Consider the following 19496-nt stretch of genomic DNA (forward strand, 5'->3'; position numbering starts at 1 on the left):
GATTTTAGATTTCATGAGAACCAGCATCTAGTTCCAAGTCTGTTGATACTACTGTTCTTGTGATTTTATTTTTATACAAGTGTCAAGTCCAGTAGTAATACCTATAATGTCAGTTACTTCGCATCACTTGTTCTGTTTGTATAATTCTTTCTTATTTTTTTATTGAATATTTGAGGTCATTTTAGGAATGTTAATGAATTTTGCTATTGGAATAAAATGTATTGGATTGTGTCACAGAAGTGTTTGTTTTAATAACCCTTTTCTCACCTTCAGCAAGGCTGCCTCATTGTCAGTGAAACTACTTAAGTATTCTTGCTGAGGAAATGGGCTCTCCAAAAGATCCCATCATTTCCTTGTTCCTTATAGGAGTGCATGCAGCTGCAGCAGCCCTATAAAAGGAGTCTTGCTATTCCCAGCTTAGTCATCATCTCCCAGCTAACACAGGATAGTTGGCTTTGGTAGACTCATTACTCTTGTTTTACTGCTATTGTCAAGACAGCCAGTCCAAGCTGCACCAGTCCCAGCCAGGCAGCCAGCTCATACACTCTCTCTCACCCTGTACATATTGCTGTTGGTTGTTTAATAGAGAATTGGAGTTTTTATCAATTCTTTTAATACAACCTTACACTACAGGCTTCCATGTCAGCACTATGCTTTTCACCACACACACTATGTACTGAAATCCACATCTCCACTTGTGTTATCATCCTTGTGAATATTCACAGTCATGGTCTAGCTTTAGTTCTCTATGAAAAACTTTGGCTGCTAAGTAAGTATCTCCCCATAAATGTAAAGCCAATGACATCAACCTCAACCCTCAGACCACAAAAGTATACATGCCCACAATGCCAAATCCTTATAATCAAAACTCTTACCACAGCACATCACTCCCCTCAAGAATTCCCCTGGACATGCAGCAGCCACTCAATAAGCATCTTCACAAACCCTCACTTCCAGCACATATGGCTAATAAACATCACCACAAAATACACCTCACCCTTTAAAACAAGGAAGATAGAGGCTACCTTCCTTGCTTTACAAACTAACCCTTTTACTCAGTGAACCCCATTCACAATAAGTATTCTTCAGCTCAACACCAATGGCATAAAAAAATAACACAAGTACTCAACCAACTCCAAGACCATAACATGCACACTGCCCTCTTCCAAGATAACCCTTCCTCCCTTCTATAACTACACAACCCTAAGACAAGACAGACAACAATGACAAAATACTTATACACCACATCATCCCACACAGTGACAACACAAAATACAAAATGTCACAAACAAACAATGACAACACTTGAGGTAGTCCACTGAAATAAAACTTCACAACTAAAGAACCTGGCCAATGCACCCACCTGTCTACATGGAGATTAAAATGCCCACCATCCTGCATGGCTCTATACTTTCGCCCAGGATTCCAAAGGTGAACATGTTGTTAGCCTACATCCTCAACCTACACAACCAACCAAATACACTCCAAAGCCACCACTTCCAGCAGCTAACCACATTATTTGCATACCAGCAATACAAACAAAGACCATAAATAGTTATCATAAAGTTTCACTGGTGTATCCCAGTGGCTTTACGTGACAGATACATCACAATCAGATGCAATGTAATGATCTACTTTGGGATTAAGTGGAAAGCCCCAGTGTAGTAAAGCTAGGAACATTACCATGGTGAATTTCTTGAATATTTAGCAGATCATTAAAAGGTGCATGAGATTAGAAATATGATGATGCACTGTAGTAGACTGTAGTAAAAGAGGACCACCATTACACAAATCTTAAAACTTTGAGAGGTAACATTTATAGAGTACTCAGTTAGTAGAGCAGACCAAGTATTCCTGAGTGCTAGGGATACTTTCATTAATAATGATGAATTTAAGGAAATTAATGAGTGCACAAAATAATTATGACAAAAAACTAGAAGTAGGATCCATTACGGAAAATTTTCAATCATATGATGCAGTGGTGCACAAGCTACTCCCAGTGGTGACTACCAAGATGCACCATACAAATATGAAAATAACACTTACCGGCAAACTTGTGGATATGGTACCATAAGGAGTACTCATTCTATATAGTTTGCTTGGTGACGAGACACCTACCTGATGTAAAGTGACGTTAGTACAGAGAAGGGGGTTGTCACTCTTGAGATAATAAGGAATCAAGCCTCTCAACAGAATAATGGACACACTTGTACACTGCACAGAAGCAGGGTTATACAAAGCTAAAAAGACAAGAAACGATAGTAAGAGATGACTAAAAGTTAAATCATCCATTTGTCACAATTACCAGACTTGGGTAATCCTGAGAGCTTGTTCTAAGTATTCAGAGCCAGGCCACACAATCAAGAGTGCAATGGGAGGTTGGTTTGCTTCACTGTGGAGGAGCACAATTTGCAAAACAGTGTAAGTCTTGCAGATCTAGGAATGGAACTATGAAATCTACTGGAGCGAAGTAAAAGGTAAAGAGGCACATAATACCAGCTGCTTATAAAGGTAGAATGGCTTGAGACTAATTTTATGGCAATGCTGGACTCAGAAGCTACTCTATGCATTGTGACATGGCAGTTGCAAGGGATTTGGATTCGTATGTAAAAAGGAAAGGTTGTGCCCTATCTGGCAAGTATGATAAAGATGACCAAGCTTTAGAGGCAGTTGTTAGAATTTTATGGTTAGTAGGGCATGTTTCCAGTTGGAGCATTAATGGGTGACATCTATTACTGCAGGGATTTTATTAGTTGCAGCGTGGAAGTTAATGGAAATGAAAAGCTCAGTGCATGTTTTTGAGGGCATTAGTGTTGATTTTCTACCACCTTTCTGTGTTATTTAGGTTAAGGCCAAGGATGTTGTAAAACGTGATGCCTCGTTTACTTTGAAGAATGTTTGGTGCAGGGAGTTTGTTGTTGCTTTCAGCCCTGTTGTTGTGAGGCTTCAAGATAAAGTGGTATTAACCATTGTTAATTTCATGCATGAGTTTCAGGCAGTGTTGTGGGTTCAAGAGTGGAGAGCTGGGAATTTGTAGTTGTACAATCACATCTAGCCAAGTGATGTGTTGGTGTTATTCGAGTGGTCAAACGCAGAGAGTAATAGGGAAACACAGGAAGTGAAGTGATGTTTGACAGTTCTGCTGATAATAGACTCCTGAGTGAATGCCTTTTTTGACAGCTGTAAGACAGGGTAGATGATGTTCCTTTGTTCCTAGTGAGACAGTTTTCTCAGTTACTGTAAGGGAGGTGATGCCTATTGGGGTAAGTCAATTTAAGTGCTTTAGGTGTACCAATCATAACTTTTAGGGCCCATCATTCAATCATAAAAAATCTATATCAACAAATGTGTGTAACAAATCCTCTTCTGTCACTGGGGTGGTATACATAAAGCTATTGAATAAAATAATTTATGTTTTATACACAATAATTTTAGAACCAATTCTGTGACTAAATTAATGATAATTATGTGCTTGTCATCATGTTTATCCAATTCTTTTCAAACTTATAGATAAACGTATTCCCTTTGTGTTGTCGAAGGTAATTAAGAGGGGCTGAAAACTCCCCTTCATGTGTTTCAGTTTCTAAAAGACAGAACAGGAGCCAAGCTAGGGGGCACTCATCCTCCTCAAAGGCTCAGGCTGGGGTGTCTGATTGTGTGGATGTAACCAAGATGAGAGGAAAGGAGAGATAAGTGGGAAGAATAGTTTGGGCAAGTTTTGGGGGTAAAGTTAGGGGGTTAATAAGAAGGCAAGAGCTAAAGAAGGGGTAGAACTAATACTGAAGCAGGAGTTGTGGGAATGCCAGACTGACATAGGTAAATATGAAAATGGTATAAGAGAGATAAACGATTATTAGTGCTTATGCACTTGGCCACAAGAAGGAAAATGATGAGCAGCAAGTGTTTTGGAAGCAGCTGAGGAAGTGTGTCAGCAGTTTTGATGCAAGAGACCAGGTATTAGTGATGGGTGATACAAATGCAAAAAATGTGGCAGCTGAAGGTATAATATAATGGTATGGGGTATTCAGTAAAGTGAATGGTGAAAAGCTTGTTGACTTGTGTGCTGAAAAAAAGACCGGTGATTGGGAATACCTAGTTTATGAACAAACATATAATACAAACTGACATGTCTGCAAAGGAGACTCAGACATGAATGTGCTGATAAGGGCACCTGTGGGATGTCTGATCAATGCCCAGGGGAAACAAGGGTGAAGCTTTGTGGAGGTTTTCAGAAAGACAAAATTATATAGGTAAGAAGATGGAGAAAGTAACAGTGCTTGATGAAAAGAAATGAGTGAAGAAATACCAGGTTATAGTGAGTTTAAAATGGCAAAAGGTGAGAGTAAATGAAGCAAGGGAGGTGGATAAGGAATGGGAGATATTTAGGAAAGCTGTTCTGGCATGTTCTGTGTGTGGCATGTAAGAGGTGGGTAGGTGTGATAAAGTCACTAGTCTACGAAAAGAGAGGTATATGGGCAGTAATTACTGGGAAGGGGTGCAAAGTAATTGAGAGATGCTAAATAGAAAGTGGAAAGAGGCCAAGAAGGAGAAAGACCCAATGAAATGGGCAAATGAGAGTTGGGGTGAGCTAGTGTCAACAAACTTCAAGGAGATTAAGATGTCTTGGTAGGAGGTTAACAGTATCACAAAAACAAAAGAACAAATGGGAACATCAGTGAAGGGGAAAAATAGAGAAGTAGTAACAGGATATGGAGTGAATTCTTTGAAGCCTTTTTTTTTTCATTTCTAGGTGAGACAGCACAGGCAACTTTATGGCCAATCAAGGCCATCTCATTAATATTATATATATTATTATACTTTGTTCTGTCTCCCGTGTTAGTGAGGTAGCGCAAGGAAACAAACAAAGAAATGGCCCAACCCACCCATATACACATGCATATACATACACATCCACACATGCACATATACATACCTATACATCTCAATGTATATATATATATATATATATATATATATATATATATATATATATATATATATATATATATATTCTTTCTTTTCTTTTCTTTCAAACTATTCGCCATTTCCCGCATTAGCGAGGTAGCGTTAAGAACAGAGGACTGGGCCTTTGAGGGAATACCCTCACCTGGCCCAATTCTCTGTTCCTTCTTTTGAAAAAAAAAAAGAAGAAAAAAAAAAAAAAAACGAGAGGGGAGGATTTCCAGCCCCCCGCTCCCTCCCCTTTTAGTCGCCTTCTACGACACGCAGGGAATACATGGGAAGTATTCTTAATCCCCTATCCCCAGGGATAATATATATATATATATATATATATATATATATATATATATATATATATATATATATATATATATATACTTTCCCTGGGGATAGGGGAGAAAGAATACTTCCCACGTATTCCCTGCGTGTCGTAGAAGGCAACTAAAAGGGAAGGGAGCGGGGGGCTGGAAATCCTCCCCTCTGTTTTTTTTTAATTTTCCAAAAGAAGGAACAGAGAAGGGGGCCAGGTGAGGATGTTCCCTTAAAGGTCCAGTCCTTTGTTCTAAACGCTACCTTGCTAACGCGGGAAATGGCAAATAGTATGAAAAAAAAAGAAAAAAAAATATATATATATATATATACACACACAGACATATACATATATACACATACATAAGAAGGCGACTAGATGGGACGGGAGCGGGGGTCCAGAAATCCTCCCCTCCTTGTATTTTTTAACTTTCTAAAATGGGAAACAGAAGAAGGAGTCACGCGGGGAGTGCTCATCCTCCTCGAAGGCTCAGACTGGGGTGTCTAAATGTGTGTGGATGTAACCAATATGTGAAAAAAGGAGAGATAGGTAGTATGTTTGAGGAAAGGAACCTGGACGTTTTGGCTCTGAGTGAAAGGAAGCTCAAGGGTAAAGGGGAAGAGTGGTTTGGGAATGTCTTGGGAGTAAAGTCAGGGGTTAGTGAGAGGACAAGAGCAAGGGAAGGAGTAGCAGTACTCCTGAAACAGGAGTTGTGGGAGTATGTGATAGAATGTAAGAAAGTAAATTCTCTATTAATATGGGTAAAACTGAAAGTTGATGGAGAGAGATGGGTGATTATTGGTGCATATGCACCTGGGCATGAGAAGAAAGATCATGAGAGGCAAGTGTTTTGGGAGCAGCTGAATGAGTGTGTTAGTGGTTTTGATGCACGAGACCGGGTTATAGTGATGGGTGATTTGAATGCAAAGGTGAGTAATGTGGCACTTGAGGGAATAATTGGTATACATGGGGTGTTCAGTGTTGTAAATGGAAATGGTGAAGAGCTTGTAGATTTATGTGCTGAAAAAGGACTGGTGATTGGGAATACCTGGTTTAAAAAGCGAGATATACATAAGTATACGTATGTAAGTAGGAGAGATGGCCAGAGAGCGTTATTGGATTACGTGTTAATTGACAGGCGCGCGAAAGAGAGACTTTTGGATGTTAATGTGCTGAGAGGTGCAACTGGAGCGATGTCGGATCATTATCTTCTGCAGGCTAAGGTGAAGATTTGTATGGGTTTTCAGAAAAGAAGAGTGAATGTTGGGGTGAAGAGGGTGGTGAGAGTAAGTGAGCTTGGGAAGGAGACTTGTGTGAGGAAGTACCAGGAGACACTGAGTACAGAATGGAAAAAGGTGAGAACAATGGAAGGGGGGTGGGGGAGGAATGGGATGTATTTAGGGAATCAGTGATGGATTGCGCAAAAGATGCTTGTGGCATGAGAAGAGTGGGAGGTGGGTTGATTAGAAAGGGTAGTGAGTGGTGGGATGAAGAAGTAAGATTATTAGTGAAAGAGAAGAGAGAGGCATTTGGACGATTTTTGCAGGGAAAAAATGCAACTGAGTGGGAGATGTATAAAAGAAAGAGACAGGAGGTCAAGAGAAAGGTGCAGGAGGTGAAGAAGAGTGCAAATGAGAGTTGGGGTGAGAGAGTATCATTAAATTTTATTGAGAGTAAAAAGATGTTCTGGAAGGAGGTAAATAAAGTGCGTAAGACAAGGGAGCAAATGGGAACTTCAGTGAAAGGCGCAAATGGGGAGGTGATAACAAGTAGTGGTGATGTGAGAAAGAGATGGAGTGAGTATTTTGAAGGTTTGTTGAATGTGTTTGATGATAGAGTGGCAGATATAGGGTGTTTTGGTCGAGGTGGTGTGCAAAGTGAGAGGGTTAGGGAAAATGATTTGGTAAACAGAGAAGAGGTAGTAAAAGCTTCTTTGCGGAAGATGAAAGCCGGCAAGGCAGCAGGTTTGGATGGTATTGCAGTGGAATTTATTAAAAAAGGGGGTGACTGTATTGTTGACTGGTTGGTAAGGTTATTTAATGTTTATTTATAAGTTTGTTGAGTATTCCTGGTAAATTATATGGGAGGGTATTGATTGAGAGGGTGAAGGCATGTACAGAGCATCAGATTGGGGAAGAGCAGTGTGGTTTCAGAAGTGGTAGAGGATGTGTGGATCAGGTGTTTGCTTTGAAGAATGTATGTGAGAAATACTTAGAAAAGCAAATGGATTTGTATGAAGCATTTATGGATCTGGAGAAGGCATATGATAGAATTGAAAGAGATGCTCTGTGGAAGGTATTAAGAATATATGGTGTGGGAGGCAAGTTGTTGGAAGCAGTGAAAAGTTTTTATCGAGGTGGTAAGGCATGTGTATGTGTAGGAAGAGAGGAAAGTGATTGGTTCTCAGTGAATGTAGGTTTGCAGCAGGGGTGTATGATGTCTCCATGGTTGTTTAATTTGTTTATGGATGTGGTTGTTAGGGAGGTGAATGCAAGAGTTTTGGAAAGAGGGGCAAGTATGAAGTCTGTTGTGGATGAGAGAGCTTGGGAAGTGAGTCAGTTGTTGTTCGCTGATGATACAGCGCTGGTGGCTGATTCATGTGAGAAACTGCAGAAGCTGGTGACTGAGTTTGGTAAAGTGTGTGAAAGAAGAAAGTTAAGAGTAAATGTGAATAAGAGCAAGGTTATTAGGTACAGTAGGATTGAGGGCCAAGTCAATTGGGAGGTAAGTTTGAATGGAGAAAAACTGGAGGAAGTAAAGTGTTTTAGATATCTGGGAGTGGATCTGGCAGTGGATGGAACCATGGAAGCGGAAGAGGATCATAGGGTGGGGGAGGGGGCGAAAATCCTGGGAGCCTTGAAGAATGTGTGGAAGTTGAAAACATTATCTCGGAAAGCAAAAATGGGTATGTTTGAAGGAATAGTGGTTCCAACAATTTTGTATGGTTGTGAGGCGTGGGCTATGGATAGAGTTGTGTGCAGGAGGGTGGATGTGCTGGAAATGAGATGTTTGAGGACAATGTGTGGTGTGAGGTGGTTTGATCGAGTGAGTAACGTAAGGGTAAGAGAGATGTGTGGAAATAAAAAGAGCGTGGTTGAGAGAGCAGAAGAGGGTGTTTTGAAGTGGTTTGGGCACATGGAGAGGATGAGTGAGGAAAGATTGACCAAGAGGATATATGTGTCGGAGGTGGAGGGAACAAGGAGAAGAGGGAGACCAAATTGGAGGTGGAAAGATGGAGTGAAAAAGATTTTGTGTGATCGGGGCCTGAACATGCAGGAGGGTGAAAGGAGGGCAAGGAATAGAGTGAATTGGATCAATGTGGTATACCGGGGTTGACGTGCTGTCAGTGGATTGAATCAGGGCATGTGAAGCATCTGGGGTAAACCATGGAAAGCTGAGTAGGTATGTATATTTGCGTGTGTGGACGTGTATGTATATACATGTGTATGGGGGTGGGTTGGGCCATTTCTTTCGTCTGTTTCCTTGCGCTACCTCGCAAACGCGGGAGACAGCGACAAAGCAAAAAAAAAAAAAAAAAATAATTCATAGTCTGCCCTTATTCATTCCCGTCGCCTTTGCCACCCGCTACACATGAAATAACAACCCCTTCCCCCCTTATGTGCACGAGGTAGCGCTAGGAAAAGACAACAAATGCCACATTCGTTCACACAGTCTCTAGCTGTCATGAATAATGCACCGAAACCACAGCTCCCCTTCAACATCCAGGCCCCACAAAACTTTCCATGGTTTACCCCAGATGCTTCACATGCCCTGGTTCAATCCATTGACAGCACGTTGACCCCAGTATACCACATTGTTCCAATTCACTCTATTCCTTGCATGCCTTTCACCCTCCTGCATGTTCAGGCCCAGATCACTCAAAATCTTTTTCACTCCATCTTTCCACCTCCAATTTGGTCTCCCACTTCTCCTTGTTCCCTCCACCTATGACACATATATTCTCTTTGTCAATCTTTCCTCACTCATTCTCTCCATGTGACCAAACCATTTCAAAACACCCTCTTCTGCTCTCTCAACCACACTCTTTTTATTGCCACACATCTCTCTTACCCTTTCATTACTTACTTGATCAAACCACCTCACACCACATATTGTCCTCAAACATCTCATTTCCAGCACATCCACCCTCCTCCGCACAATTCTATCTATAGCCCATGCCTCGCAACCATACATCATTGTTGGAACCACCATTCCTTCAAACATACCCATTTTGCTTTCCAAGATAATGTTTTCGATTTCCACACATTCTTCAACGCTCCCAGAACTTTTGCCCCCTCCCCCACCCTATGATTCACTTCCGCTTCCATGGTTCCATCCGCTGCCAAATCCACTCCCAGATATCAAAAGCACTTCACTTCCTCCAGTTTTTTTCCATTCAAACTTACCTCCCAACTGACTTGTCCCTCAGCCTGACTGTACCTAATAACCTTGCTCTTATTCACATTTACCCTCAGCTTTCTTCTTTCACACACTTCACCAAACTCATTCACCAGCTTCTGCAGTTTCTCACCCTCTCACCCGAATCAGCCACCAGCGCTGTATCATCAGCGAACAACAACTGACTCACTTCCCAAGCTCTCTCATCCACACAGACTGCATACTTGCCCCTCCTTCCAAAACTCTTGCATTCACCTCCCTAACAACCCCATCCATAAACAAATTAAACAACCATGGAGACATCACGCATCCCTGCCGCAAACCAACATTCACTGAGAACCAATCACTTTCTTCCTACACGAACACATGCCTTACATCCTCAATAAAAACTTTTCACTGTTTCTAACAACTTGCTTCCCACATCATATATTCTTAATACCTTCCGCAGAGCATCTCTGTCAACTCTATCTTATGCCTTCTCCAGATCCATAAATGCTACATACAAATCCATTTGCAATTCTAAGTATTTCTTACACACATTCTTCAAAGCAAACACCTGATGCACACATCCTCTACCACTTCTGAAACCACACTGCTCTTCCCCAATCTGATGCTCTGTACATGCCTTCACCCTCTCAATCAATACCCTCCCATATAATTTCCCAGGAATACTTAACAAAGTTATACTTCTGTAATTTGAGCACTCACTTTTATACCCTTTGCCTTTGTACAATGGCACTATGCAAGCATTCCACCAATCCTCAGCATTTCACCATTAACCATACATACACTGAATATCCTCTCCAGCCAGTCAACAATACAGTCACCCCTTTTTTAATAAACTCCACTGCAATACCATCCAAACTCGCAGCCTTGCTGGCTTTCATCTTCCGCAAAGCTTTTACTACCTCTTCTCTGTTTACAAAATCATTCTCCCAAACCCTCTTACTAAACACCACCTCGACCAAAACACCCTATATCTACCACTCTATCATCAAACACATTCAACAAACCTTCAAAATACTCACTCCATCTCACATCACCACTACCTGTTATCATCTCCCCATTAGCCCCCTTCACTGATGTTCCCATTTGTTCCCTTGTCTTATGCACTTTATTTACTTCCTTCCAAAACATCTTTTTATTCTCCCTAAAATTTGACGATACTCTCTCACTCCAACTCTCATTTGCCCTCTTTTTTCACCTCTTATAGGGTGTTTTGGTCTGCGTGGTGTATGAAGAGAGAGGGTCAGGGAGAACAATTTGGTGAAGAGAGATAAGGTAGTGAAAGCTTTATGGAAGATGAAATCCAGCAATGCGGCAGGTTTGGATGGTATTGCAATAGAATTTATTAAAAAAGGGGGTGACTGTTGTGTTGTGCCTGAGGATAGGCGGAAGGCATGCATAATGCCACTGTTTAACAGGAATAAAGGTGAGTGTTCAAACTATAGAGGCAAAAATTTGTTTAGTATTCCTGGGAAATTATATGGGAGGGTATTGATTGAGAGGGAGAAAGCATGTACAGAGCATCAGACTAGGGAAGAGCAGTGTCGTTTCCAAAGTGGTAGAGGGTGTGTGGATCAGGTGCTTGCTTTGAAGAATGTATGTGAGAAATATTTAGAAAAAAAATGGATTTGTATGTAGCATTTATGGACCTGGAGAAGACATATGATAGGGTTCATAGAGAGGCTTTCTGGAAGGTTATAGGAGTATCTGGTATAGGAGGTAAGTTGCTAGAAGCAGTAAAAAGTTTTTACCAAGGATGTAAGGCATGTGTACGAGTAGAAAGAGAGGAGAGTGATTGAGTGACTGGCGGTCTGCGGCTAGGGTATGTGATGTCCCCATGGTTGTTTAATTTGTTTATGGATGGGATGGTTAGGGAGGTAAATGCAAGAGTTTTTGGAGAGAGGGGTGAGTATGCAGTCTGTTGTGGATGAGAGGGCCTGGGAAGTGAGTCAGTTGTTGTTCACCGATGATACAGCTCTAGTGGCTGATTCGTGTAAGAAACTGCAGAGGATAGTGACCAAGTCTGGAAAGACGTGTGAAAGGAGAAAGTTCAGAGTAAATGTAAGTCTGAATGGAGAAAAATTGGAGGAAGCAAAGTGCTTTAGATATCTGGGAGTGGACTTAGCAGCAGATGGAACCATGATTGCAGAAGTGAGGTACAGGGTGGGGGAGAGAGTGAAACTTTTGGGAGTGATGAAGAATGTGTGTTAGGAAAAAACATTATCTCGGAAAGAAAAAATGGGTATGTTTGAAGGAATAGTAGTCCCAGCAATGTTATATGGTTGCAAGGCATGGGCTATAAATAGGGTTGTTTGGAAGAGGGTGGATGTGTTGGAAATGAAATGTTTGAGCACAACATGAGGTGTGAGATTGTTTGATCGAGTAAGAAATGAAAGGGTAAGATAGATGTGTGGAAATAAAAAGAGACCTTTCCATGGTTTATTCCAGATGCTTCACATTGACAGCACATTGACCCTGGTATACCACATCATTCAAATTCACTCTAGTCCTTGCATACCTTTCACCCTCTTGAATGTTCAGGCCCCGATCAATCAAAATCTTTTTCACCCCATCCTTCCACCTCCAATTTGGTCTCCCACTTCTTCATCTTCCCTCCACCTCTGACACATATATCCTCTTTGTTAATCTTTCCTCACTCATTCTCTCCATGTGACCAAACCATTTCAATACACCCTCTTCTGCTCTCTCAACCCCCTCTTTTTATTACCTCACATGACAGCTAGAGACTGAGTGTGAATGAATGTGGCCTTTGTTGTCTTTTCCTAGTGCTACCTCGATCACATGTGGGGGGAAGGGGTTTTCATTTCATGTGTGGTGGGAGGGCGACGGGAATGAATAAGGGCAGACAGTATGAATTATGTACATGTGTATATATGTATGCGTCTGTGTGTGTGTATATGTGTATATATATATATATATATATATATATATATATATATATATATATATATATATATATATATATATATGGATAGAGTTGTGCGCAGGAGGGTGGATGTGCTGGAAATGAGATGTTTGAGGACAATGTGTGGTGTGAGGTGGTTTGATCGAGTAAGTAATGTAAGGGTGAGAGAGATGTGTGGAAATAAAAAGAGTGTGGTTGAGAGAGCAGAAGAGGGTGTTTTGAAATGGTTTGGGCACATGGAGAGAATGAGTGAGGAAAGATTGACCAAGAGGATATATGTGTCAGAGGTGGAGGGAACGAGGAGAAGTGGGAGACCAAATTGGAGGTGGAAAGATGGAGTGAAAAAGATTTTGTGTGATCGGGGCCTGAACATGCAGGAGGGTGAAAGGCGGGCAAGGAATAGAGTGAATTGGATCGATGTGGTATACCGGGGTTGACGTGCTGTCAGTGGATTGAATCAGGGCATGTGAAGCGTCTGGGGTAAACCATGGAAAGTTGTGTGGGGCCTGGATGTGGAGAGGGAGCTGTGGTTTCGGGCATTATTGCATGACAGCTAGAGACTGAGTGTGAACGAAAGGGGCCTTTGTTGTCTTTTCCTAGTGCTACCTCGCACACATGAGGGGGGAGGGGGATGGTATTCCATGTGTGGCGAGGTGGCGATGGGAATGAATAAAGGCAGACAGTGTGAATTGTGTGCATGGGTATATATGTATGTGTCTGTGTGTGTATATATATGTGTACATTGAGATATATAGGTATGTATATTTGCGTGTGTGGACGTGTATGTATATACATTGTGTATGGGGGTGGGTTGGGCCATTTCTTTCGTCTGTTTCCTTGCGCTACCTCACAAACGCGGGAGACAGCGACAAAGCAAAATAAATAAAAAAATATATATATATATCTTTTTCTTTTCTTTTCTTTTAAACTATTCGCCATTTCCCGCGTTAGCGAGGTAGCGTTAAGAACAGAGGACTGGGCCTTTGTGGAATATTCTCACCTGGCCCCACTCTGTTCCTTCTTTTGGAAAATTAAAAGAAAATAATGAGAGGGGAGGATTTCCAGCCCCCCGCTACCTCCCCTTTTAGTGGCCTTCTACGACACGCAGAGAATACGTGGGAAGTATTCTTTCTCCCCTATCCCCAGGGATAATATATATATATATATATATATATATATATATATATATATATATATATATATATATATATATGGCATGAGAAGAGTGGGAGGTGGGCTGTTTAGAAAGGGTAGTGAGTGGTGGGATGAAGAAGTAAGAGTATTAGTGAAAGAGAAGAGAGAGGCATTTGGACGATTTTTGCAGGGAAAAAATGCAATTGAGTGGGAGAAGTATAAAAGAAAGAGACAGGAGGTCAAGAGAAAGGTGCAAGAGGTGAAAAAAAGGGCAAATGAGAGTTGGGGTGAGAGACTATCAGTAAATTTTAGGGAGAATAAAAAGATGTTCTGGAAGGAGGTAAATAGGGTGCGTAAGACAAGGGAGCAAATGGGAACTTCATTAAAGGGCGTAAATGGGGAGGTGATAACAAGTAGTGGTGATGTGAGAAGGAGATGGAATGAGTATTTTGAAGGTTTGTTGAATGTGTCTGATGACAGAGTGGCAGATATAGGGTGTTTGGGTCGAGGTGGTGTGCAAAGTGAGAGGGTTAGGGAAAATGATTTGGTAAACAGAGAAGAGGTAGTAAAAGCTTTGCGGAAGATGAAAGCCGGCAAGGCAGCAGGTTTGGATGGTATTGCAGTGGAATTTATTAAAAAAGGGGGTGACTGTATTGTTGACTGGTTGGTAAGGTTATTTAATGTATATATGACTCATGGTGAGGTGCCTGAGGATTGGCGGAATGCTTGCATAGAGCCATTGTACAAAGGCAAAGGGGATAAGAGTGAGTGCTCAAATTACAGAGGTATAAGTTTGTTGAGTATTCCTGGTAAATTATATGGGAGGGTATTGATTGAGAGGGTGAAGGCATGTACAGAGCATCAGATTGGGGAAGAGCAGTGTGGTTTCAGAAGTGGTAGAGGATGTGTGGATCAGGTGTTTGCTTTGAAGAATGTATGTGAGAAATACTTAGAAAAGCAAATGGATTTGTATGTAGCATTTATGGATCTGGAGAAGGCATATGATAGAGTGGATAGAGATGCTCTGTGGAAGGTATTAAGAATATATGGTGTGGGAGGCAAGTTGTTAGAAGCAGTGAAAAGTTTTTATCGAGGATGTAAGGCATGTGTACGTGTAGGAAGAGAGGAAAGTGATTGGTTCTCAGTGAATGTAGGTTTGCGGCAGGGGTGTGTGATGTCTCCATGGTTGTTTAATTTGTTTATGGATGGGGTTGTTAGGGAGGTAAATGCAAGAGTTTTGGAAAGAGGGGCAAGTATGAAGTCTGTTGGGGATGAGAGAGCTTGGGAAGTGAGTCAGTTGTTGTTCGCTGATGATACAGCGCTGGTGGCGGATTCATGTGAGAAACTGCAGAAGCTGGTGACGGAGTTTGGTAAAGTGTGTGGAAGAAGAAAGTTAAGAGTAAATGTCAATAAGAGCAAGGTTATTAGGTACAGTAGGGTTGAGGGTCAAGTCAATTGGGAGGTGAGTTTGAATGGTGAGAGGCTGGAGGAAGTGAAGTGTTTTAGATATCTGGGAGTGGATCTGTCAGCGGATGGAACCATGGAAGCGGAAGTGGATCATAGGGTGGGGGAGGGGGCGAAAATTTTGGGAGCCTTGAAAAATGTGTGGAAGTCGAGAACATTATCCCGGAAAGCAAAAATGGGTATGTTTGAAGGAATAGTAGTTCCAACAATGTTGTATGGTTGCGAGGCGTGGGCTATGGATAGAGTTGTGCGCAGGAGGATGGATGTGCTGGAAATGAGATGTTTGAGGACAATGTGTGGTGTGAGGTGGTTTGATCGAGTAAGTAACGTAAGGGTAAGAGAGATGTGTGGAAATAAAAAGAGCGTGGTTGAGAGAGCAGAAGAGGGTGTTTTGAAATGGTTTGGGCACATGGAGAGAATGAGTGAGGAAAGATTGACCAAGAGGATATATGTGTCGGAGGTGGAGGGAACGAGGAGAAGAGGGAGACCAAATTGGAGGTGGAAAGATGGAGTGAAAAGGATTTTGTGTGATCGGGGCCTGAACATGCAGGAGGGTGAAAGGAGGGCAAGGAATAGAGTGAATTGGAGCGATGTGGTATACAGGGGTTGACGTGCTGTCAGTGGATTGAATCAAGGCATGTGAAGCGTCTGGGGTAAACCATGGAAAGCTGTGTAGGTATGTATATTTGCGTGTGTGGACGTGTGTATGTACATGTGTATGGGGGGGGTTGGGCCATTTCTTTCGTCTGTTTCCTTGCGCTACCTCGCAAACGCGGGAGACAGCGACAAAGTATAAAAAAAAAAAAAAATATATATATATATATATATTATTATTATTATTATTATTATACTTTGTCGCTGTCTCCCGCGTTTGCGAGGTAGCGCAAGGAAACAGACGAAAGAAATGGGCCCCCCCCATACACATGTATATACATACGTCCTCACACGCAAATATACATACCTACACAGCTTTCCATGGTTTACCCCAGACGCTTCACATGCCCTGCTTCAATCCACTGACAGCACGTCAACCCCGGTATACCACATTGCTCCAATTCACTCTATTCCTTGCCCTCCTTTCACCCTCCTGCATGTTCAGGCCCCGATCACACAAAATCTTTTTCACTCCATCTTTCCACCTCCAATTTGGTCTCCCTCTTCTCCTTGTTCCCTCCACCTCCGACACATATATCCTCTTGGTCAATCTTTCCTCACTCATCCTCTCCATGTGCCCAAACCACTTCAAAACACCCTCTTCTGCTCTCTCAACCACGCTCTTTTTATTTCCACACATCTCTCTTACCCTTACGTTACTCACTCGATCAAACCACTTCACACCACACATTGTCCTCAAACATCTCATTTCCAGCACATCCATCCTCCTGCGCACAACTCTATCCATAGCCCACGCCTCGCAACCATACAACATTGTTGGAACCACTATTCCTTCAAACATACCCATTTTTGCTTTCCGAGATAATGTTCTCGACTTCCACACATTCTTCAAGGCCCCCAGGATTTTCGCCCCCTCCCCCACCCTATGATCCACTTCCGCTTCCATGGTTCCATCCGCTGCCAGATCCACTCCCAGATATCTAAAACACTTCACTTCCTCCAGTTTTTCTCCATTCAAACTCACCTCCCAATTGACTTGACCCTCAACCCTACTGTACCTAATAACCTTGCTCTTATTCACATTTACTCTTAACTTTCTTCTTCCACACACTTTTCCAAACTCAGTCACCAGCTTCTGCAGTTTCTCACATGAATCAGCCACCAGCGCTGTATCATCAGCGAACAACAACTGACTCACTTCCCAAGCTCTCTCATCCCCAACAGACTTCATACTTGCCCCTCTTTCCAAAACTCTTGCATTTACCTCCCTAACAACCCCATCCATAAACAAATTAAACAACCATGGAGACATCACACACCCCTGCCGAAAACCTACATTCACTGAGAACCAATCACTTTCCTCTCTTCCTACACGTACACATGCCTTACATCCTCGATAAAAACTTTTCACTGCTTCTAACAACTTTCCTCCCACACCATATATTCTTAATACCTTCCACAGAGCATCTCTATCAACTCTATCATATGCCTTCTCCAGATCCATAAATGCTACATACAAATCCATTTGCTTTTCTAAGTATTTCTCACATACATTCTTCAAAGCAAACACCTGATCCACACACCCTCTACCACTTCTGAAACCACACTGCTCTTCCCCAATCTGATGCTCTGTACATGCCTTCACCCTCTCAATCAATACCCTCCCATATAATTTACCAGGAATACTCAACAAACTTATACCTCTGTAATTTGAGCACTCACTCTTATCCCCTTTGCCTTATATATATATATATATATATATATATATATATATATATATATATATATATATATATATATATATACGTTAATTGACAGGCGCGTGAAAGACAGACTTTTGGATGTTAATGTGCTGAGAGGTGCAACTGGAGGGATGTCTGATCATTATCTTGTGGAGGCGAAGGTGAAGATTTGTATGGGTTTTCAGAAAAGAAGAGAGAATGTTAGGGTGAAGAGGATGGTGAGAGTAAGTGAGCTTGGGAAGGAGACGTGTGTGAGGAAGTACCAGGAGAGACTGAGTACAGAATGGAAAAAGGTGAGAACAAAGGAGGTAAGGGGAGTGTGGGAGGAATGGGACGTATTTAGGGAAGCAGTGATGGCTTGCGCAAAAGATGCTTGTGGCACGAGAAGCGTGGGAGGTGGGTTGATTAGGAAGGGTAGTGAGTGGTGGGATGAAGAAGTAAGATTATTAGTGAAAGAGAAGAGAGAGGCATTTGGACGATTTTTGCAGGGAAAAAATGCAAATGAGTGGGAGATGTATAAAAGAAAGAGACAGGAGGTCAAGAGAAAGGTGCAAGAGGTGAAAAAGAGGGCAAATGAGAGTTGGGGTGAGAGAGTATCATTAAATCTTAGGGAGAATAAAAAGATGTTTTGGAAGGAGGTAAATAAAGTGCATAAGACAAGGGAGCAAATGGGAACTTCAGTGAAGGGGGCTAATGGGGAGGTGATAACAAGTAGTAGTGATGTGAGAAGGAGATGGAGTGAGTATTTTGAAGGTTTGTTGAATGTGTTTGATGATAGAGTGGCAGATATAGGGTGTTTTGGTCAAGGAAGTATGCAAGGTGAGAGGGTTAGGGAAAATGATTTGGTAAACAGAGAAGAGGTAGTAAAAGCTTTGCGGAAGATGAAAGCCGGCAAGGCAGCAGGTTTGGATGGTATTGCAGTGGAATTTATTAAAAAAGGGAGTGACTGTATAGTTGACTGGTTGGTAAGGTTATTTTATGTATGTACGATTATGGTGAGGTGCCTGAGGATTGGCGGAATGCGTGCATAGTGCCATTGTACAAAGGCAAGGGGGATAAGAGTGAGTGCTCAAATTACAGAGGTATAAGTTTGTTGAGTATTCCTGGTACATTATATGGGAGGGTATTGATTGAGAAGGTGAAGGCATGTACAGAGCATCAGATTGGGGAAGAGCAGTGTCGTTTCAGAAGTGGTAGAGGATGTGTGGATCAGGTGTTTGCTTTGAAGAATGTATGTGAGATATAATTAGAAAAGCAAATGGATTTGTATGTAGCATTTATGGATCTGGAGAAGGCATATGATAGAGTTGATAGAGATGCTCTGTGGAAGGTACTAAGAATATATGGTGTGGGAGGCAAGTTGTTAGAAGCAGTGAAAAGTTTTTATCGAGGATGTAAGGCATGTGTACGTGTAGGAAGAGAGGAAAGTGATTGGTTCTCAGTGAATGTAGGTTTGTGGCAGGGGTGTGTGATGTCTCCATGGTTGTTTAATTTGTTTATGGATGGGGTTGTTAGGGAGGTGAATGCAAGAGTTTTGGAAAGAGGGGCAAGTATGAAGTCTGTTGGGGATGAGAGAGCTTGGGAAGTGAGTCAGTTGTTGTTCGCTGATGATACAGCGCTGGTGGCTGATTCATGTGAGAAACTGCAAAAGCCGGTGACTGAGTTTGGTAAAGTGTGTGAAAGAAGAAAGTTAAGAGTAAATGTGAATAAGAGCAAGGTTATTAGGTACAGTAGGGTTGAGGATCAAGTCAATTGGGAGGTAAGTATGAATGGAGAAAAACTGGAGGAAGTAAAGTGTTTTAGATACCTGGGAGTGGATCTGGTAGCGGATGGAACCATGGAAGCGGAAGTGAATCATAGGGTGGGGGAGGGGGCGAAAATCCTGGGAGCCTTGAAGAATGTGTGCAAGTCGAGAACATTATGGCTATGGCTCTGTTTG

Source organism: Panulirus ornatus, chromosome 16, assembly GCF_036320965.1.
Source record: "Panulirus ornatus isolate Po-2019 chromosome 16, ASM3632096v1, whole genome shotgun sequence".
NCBI lineage: Eukaryota > Metazoa > Arthropoda > Malacostraca > Decapoda > Palinuridae > Panulirus > Panulirus ornatus.